Source organism: Pocillopora damicornis, chromosome 7, assembly GCF_964200805.1.
Source record: "Pocillopora damicornis chromosome 7, jaPocDami1.2, whole genome shotgun sequence".
NCBI classification, from domain to species: domain Eukaryota; kingdom Metazoa; phylum Cnidaria; class Anthozoa; order Scleractinia; family Pocilloporidae; genus Pocillopora; species Pocillopora damicornis.
Genome location: NC_142676.1, coordinates 15,084,221 through 15,090,612, shown reverse-complemented (window position 1 = coordinate 15,090,612; position 6,392 = coordinate 15,084,221).

Below are 6,392 nucleotides of genomic sequence, written 5' to 3'. Positions count from 1 at the left end.
TTTTTTGTGTTCATTGATGTTTAAGCGGTGATACATTGACCATCCTCTCCGTACTATTTTGTTCCGCCAAACTGATTAAAAAATAACTATTTGTTATTAAGTATTTTGAAAAATAAATTCCATTTAAAACCATCCACAATTACGGAAGTTTTTTTTTTTTATGAGGATCACTATATCCACATGCAACTATTGAATGCAACATCTATTTAATATATCCCTGCAAGTTAACAGAAAGTTTGGTTGGCAATGGAATTGAAAAATTTCATATCACTGATATAAATCGGATAACATGCACTCTTTCTGGAATGCTATCGTCAAATAAGTTTATTTTTTTCACATCTTCTAGTAATTATTAACTTGAGTGCGGTTTCATTCTCTCAAAAATTTCTTTGAGCCTCTAACTCGACTTCATTCCCGTTCGTGTACAATAAAATTGTTATCAAAATGAAAACGCACCTTTAGAAAAAGGTCAAGTGGGTCTATGTTCTGGCAAAGCTTAAAATATTCCATGATTTTCCTTTTACACGCCCTCGAGTGATATACAAGGTGTCTAAACATTTTTGCAACTGGTTGTAGCAACAAAACGCAGTAACTCGAGGGAGCGGAGAGGAGCGCGAAAATGAATGTCTCTATATACAGTAACTAGTAAACCCTCTTTTTACACTCGTTTTAAACCTTTTTTCGTCTGGTCATTTGTACCTAAAATAATAGGACCATGGGAAGACGATGGAGACCACAACGATGTTTAAATTTTCGCTTCATTAGTAGAACTGAAGAGAAATTAACAAATGCATTCCTTGTTGCCATGAGTCTGTTGAGTAATAGATCACAGATAAGTCAAAATGAAGTAAGAACAAAAATAGTGGCGGACGAGGCACAGACGAGGCGCAGCCGAGTGCGTCTCAAATTTTGTGACAGATGCCTCGTTGATGGCTTATATCAAGTAAAGTGGAGAAACTTGTTTTCATCTAACCCCTAACAAGTAAAATTTTAACTTTAAGACAGTGTCCAGAATAACTAATGGAACGTTTACGTTAAAGGTAAACAGCTAAGTATCATTACTGACATTTATCAAAAATCAAATAAAGCATTAACTAACCACTCAAAAGCCACCCTTGAGGCAGATATGTTCTTGTCTGTCTTAAAACTACAATTTCAATTTTAGTTTAATGATTGATTTTTTTCATGCGGCTGAAATACGTAAGGAGGCACTAGTGAAATTGATTCATCTTATCTAAAATCATTCTAAGTCTAATACCCCATTCACACCAGCAAAACATGTTTTGTTAAACTGGTTTTCATTGAATGAAAATTAAAAACAGAGAACTGAAAAACTTGATTTTCCATTGGATTCAAGTACTTGCTAACTTGCATTTCCAATGTGCTACATTCAAGTCAAAAATATTCGGCTAAATAGTTTCTATGAAGAAAAAAAAAATTAAACTGTGTTTAACAAAACAACTTTTAAACATGTTTAAGCTTTGGTGTGAATGGGGCATAAGTCTAATACTATTTCGCAGTGCAGAAGTATAATGACTATGATGAGAAATAAAGCACTTTTGTACAAAGAAAACGTCTCGGTGAAATCTATTAAGAGGTTGGTCAAATTATCAAATAAAAGGGTGGAGAGTCTAACAATCGAAACTTCGCTTAATATGATAATTTTTTTTTTAATTTAAACGACTTCTTTATTGAATATTTAATGTCATCGAGTGAACATAACAGTCAGCCGCAGTTTTCGACCATCTTCCGTCCTTGAATAAAAATACTTTTTTGCAGTCTATTAAAACTGATGGAATACTCAGTGTTTTTCTAAAATTAGATAAAATTAACAGCAAAAAAGTGAGAATCTTGTAATTAGTTCTCAGATGCACCGTTAACGCTTTCATTCATCTTAGTCTTTTCACTACAACTCGTTCATATGCAAACGAACAGTTCCCCATTTATTCGAGGTTGAAACAAACCATCCTTTAATTAAAAGTTAAGTCAAAACGTATAGGAGAGCTGCTTCTTGTAACACCGCTACCCAATGAAATTTGAAAACACGTTTTTTGGCAGAGGGCCGTCCTAAAAAATTGCCATGATACTTCGACCTCTTAGCAGAAGCACAGCCCTACTAAGGCTGATGACATATGTAGGCTTTTTTTAACAGCATATTAGAATTAAGGATGCGTGCAAGAGAATTGATGACCGAATTCAGACGCAAAGATGTTCAAGGGGTCATAATTAATCGACAATAATCACTTGGAGAAATAGAAAGTCAGCCTCCGAACGTAATAATTAATAATAATTTGTCTAAGGCGAAGCGAATATTGTTGAATAATCTTCGAGATGAAATCGTGGGAATTATTTACAATGCTCACCGAGCCTGAGACGAACAATCGCTTTAGTATAATCAGTCAGGTGCTATCTACTTCTGTTTTTTAATTCTGTCAATAATAAAAAAGCATTGCGCACATTTTGCCATAACTGTATTGATTACTCATATCAAGATCAAGCAGGCAGTTTTAGGTGAGTTATTTAATTAAATCAGCAAAACCTTCACATATTACTTTTGAAAATTGTTCCGCCAAACTCAGTAGTATCTTTTGTGGTCTTCGTGATTAAATTTTTTTATGGCGTTCATAATTTCCTCGAAAACATTGACAAAACGAGGGGCAGCCATTTTAAAATTCAGCGCCCCTACAATAATCACCTCGCGCGATGTGACGAGATATGACACAATACTCGACCAATCAAAGCGCGCACGTCTCTATAGTTAATCACCTAAGCAATTTTACCAAACCATACTAACATATTATAATAATATAATATGTTGACGAAATTTACAGCTCTGCAATTTCAGGTTACAATGTGAACATTATGATATTCTTTGGTGAGTGTTACAGTACAGACATATGAATTGCGTATGGGACAGGCTCAAACCAAGCGAACGGGTAAATTGACATTGTCAACATGTCACCTCCAAGACAGAGCTTCCTAGCCGCGGACCGAGGTGAATGGGCCGCTAGCAGCTCTGGCTACTGGAGTTTAGTATTGAACATTCCAATTACGTGGTGTACAGCTACTAGAATAAACTTATGCACCAACATGGCTACGGTTTTCATATTTCGAATAGGCTGGAAATTGTCATCAGTTTTTAAAAGAGAATGTAAATTGTTTATAATCTCTTGTTCCTTGATAAGCTTGATTAGTGCTGAATACCGGTCTCTTCAATTATCTGCTGTGATTGACAAGAAACTCATGTTTTGCTGTGATTAGTCAGTTTCATCTTACAAAGTTCTCGGTCTGACCCTGTGTGACACCCTGAAGTGGAACTATAATACCAGCGACATCGTCTCCAAAGCGTCCAAGCGTCTGCACATTCTTAGGGTCTTGAAGCGCGCTGGGGTCCCTCTGGCGGACCTTGTCACCGTCTATAGCGCCTTGGTTCGCTCTGTCCTAGAATACTCTTCCGTTGTCTGGGCTACCTGCCTTCCTCACTTCCTCATTGACCAGCTAGAAGCTATCCAGAAGAGGGCTCTGCAAATCGTATATCCTGACCTCCACTATCAACAGGCTCTTGCGCAAGCCAACATTACCAGTTTAGAGGATAGACGCGCCCACCTGTGTCTCAAAGTGTGGCACAATATCAAAAATAACCCGGCCTACTAGCTGCACCGTCTCCTCCCTCCCGTGCAATCCGAATGCCACTCTCACCATATTAGGAACAGTAGCAGTTCTAGCCGTTTTCAGTATAGAACAAAACGCTTTGGTTCTAGTTTTTTCCCAGCAATGGCGGAAATCAACTAATAAATAGGAGTCTGGTTATTTTTATTATAGTATTTTATCCATATCCGAATTGTAAATAACTTATAAATAGTCTGTAATCCTAGTCCCTTCGAAACAAATGTAACTTTATTTCTTGTATCATGTAGGTACACTGTAATTCATAGTTTTTATGCCACTGTGTGTATTTTAATAAACCATTATTATTATTATGATTATTGAAAGACCATTTGCTAATCCCATTACGTTTTTACATATCACCTTTTATTGCGCAGTCCAAAATTCACTTCAAATTTTAAAAAAGTTAAGAGGGAGGGGGAGGCTTAATTTTTGTCTCGGGGAAACGTCTAAATGATACAGAAAGGAAAGAAAGACCGTTTTTTTTTAACAAATTTTCTCTTTTATTTGCATCTTATCTCTTTGTAAGCTACACTATACCTGATGGTCACGTCGCCATTATCAGAACTGAAACTGCCCACGTTTCCACACGAAGGGTCGCCTGTTGGAAAACCACCGGCACCAAAACCGATTCTGGAGTCGGGGGATGCGCAGTCGTTTTCCTGGTTGCCTATGATGCCAATTCGTACTTTTGAACCACCCACGCTACCCATGACGTTGAAGCCCTCTCTGTTGCAGTTCAGCTGTAGGGAGGCATCAGAACCGATAAGCTTCTTCTTCTCCACAAGTTAAGTTTTAAAAAAATTGTTCAAGTCAATACTACTAGAAGCCACTCGGTGAACGAAACTGATTATAGTCGCTCCGGACCAAAACGCCGCCGATCTTCAGCCCCGTTAGATCCAGAGCCACTATCGAAACTATACCCAGAAGGGCAGTCCGAATGCGAGCAGATACCGAGAAAGCCCACTCTTCTCTCCAGGCCAGAATCAAACTGCTAGAGAACCACGCGGGCCAAGGCACTACTCCATCTGGTCTTAGGATCAAAAGAATCCAAGTCAGAGGTCAAAATGTCGATACACTTCAAGGTAAATTTGACGACATTATTCGCGAGGCACTGAAATGAAGTTGTTACGACCAAGTGAAGTGGCACGGTAATGGTCACCCTCAATCAGGTCATACATTGATTTGGCTGCCTCGTTCAGAACAAGGAACCTAATTTACTCATCATTCCTGCTCATTCCGAGCCAGATCTTGGTGAAAGGCGTGTTCCAATAAGTTGCCAACTTGGTCTTGGTCTCCCGGTCATCTAAACCTGTCTGCCCTGCAGAAGATTCATATGTCTTCTTGTCTTTCCAATACGAAGCGTGGAAAGTTTGCTGTAGAAAGGATAACAGAAGAAAAAACACAGTGAGCCGACCATGGGATCAAACCCGAACAATTTGGCGTAAACCTGATGCTTTGAAGCACCCTGTGACTGGGATCATTTCAAAAAATGTCCAGGGAATGTTTTCCATAATATAATGTTGAGCTTGGCTTGAAAAATCTCATGAAATGCCGCCAAAATTCAATGGAAAAGACTGTAGGGAGGACTAAAGTAAGTCTGTAAGACTAAAAAAATTGACCAAAGAAAGCCTAGCAAAAGTGTAACTTAAGGCGCATTGAGGTCAGCAGAATGAGTCCAGATTTATCCTAAACATTTCACCAACAATGAAACAGCTTGATTAAAACGAGTTAATATCGGAGCAACAACCTTTGAGCCGTCCATCTTCATGACCAGCGTCCACCCCCCATCTCCACAGTCACCGAGACCATGACCATTCATGTTGCAGTAGACCTGGGTTAATTTCCCGTCCAACTTGAGCTTATATGCCTTGTTTTCCATTGACCTGTAAGTTAATGAAGAAGGAGCATGGTTTTGGTCATTGACCCCTAAGAGTGACTAGCATCTAATTCCTCTTTACAACATCACCCCTGAATCACATATTAAGATTATAAAGTGAAGAAAAAAATCTCCAACAGAAGAAGCTCTTGATTGGTACCTTGGGAAATGTATGGAAAACAATAAAGAGAACTCGCAAACTGATGTTAGGGCGTAAAGGGTTAGAAATTGAATCTTCTCGTTTTCCCATATCACTTTTCTCTTAAGAGAGGATGTCAGCATCCATCGAACAAATTTGAAATATTGTGGCAAGTCGCCCAAAATTCGTTTTGTCTCCTACTTTCATATTTTGTAGCCCAATATGTCCTAATAAAAGTGGTGTAGTTTTTTGTGAAAATATGTTTTCGTTTTCGAGAAATGATTTTTTTCGTTCGACCGAATATGCAAATTTTTACCCTGAATATTACCCGAGTTGTGTGACCTCATGTAACGAATTTTACTTGACCTCCGATATTTCTGTCAACATAATCCTTTGTTTTATCATCTAAACTTAAGCCCCTGTCATTATTGAAGCTGGCAAAGAAATATTTATTTTTTGGTGAATAGTTTTGTCCGACATACTTTTTCTATGTCGAAAAGTAGCCTCAAAACAAAGACAGTTTTAACAATGGCCGATATGTCAGAGTCTACTGAGCTTCTACCTTTAAAAGAAAAAAGGATGGTTATATAGTTACTGCAAAAATTTCTTTGTGTATTTGCGTTGTTCTATCGTGAGACGAACTCAAATTCCGGCAAAATTTACTTGCTAGCGACTATGAAATATACGTGGTGTGCCTACTTGTAAAAT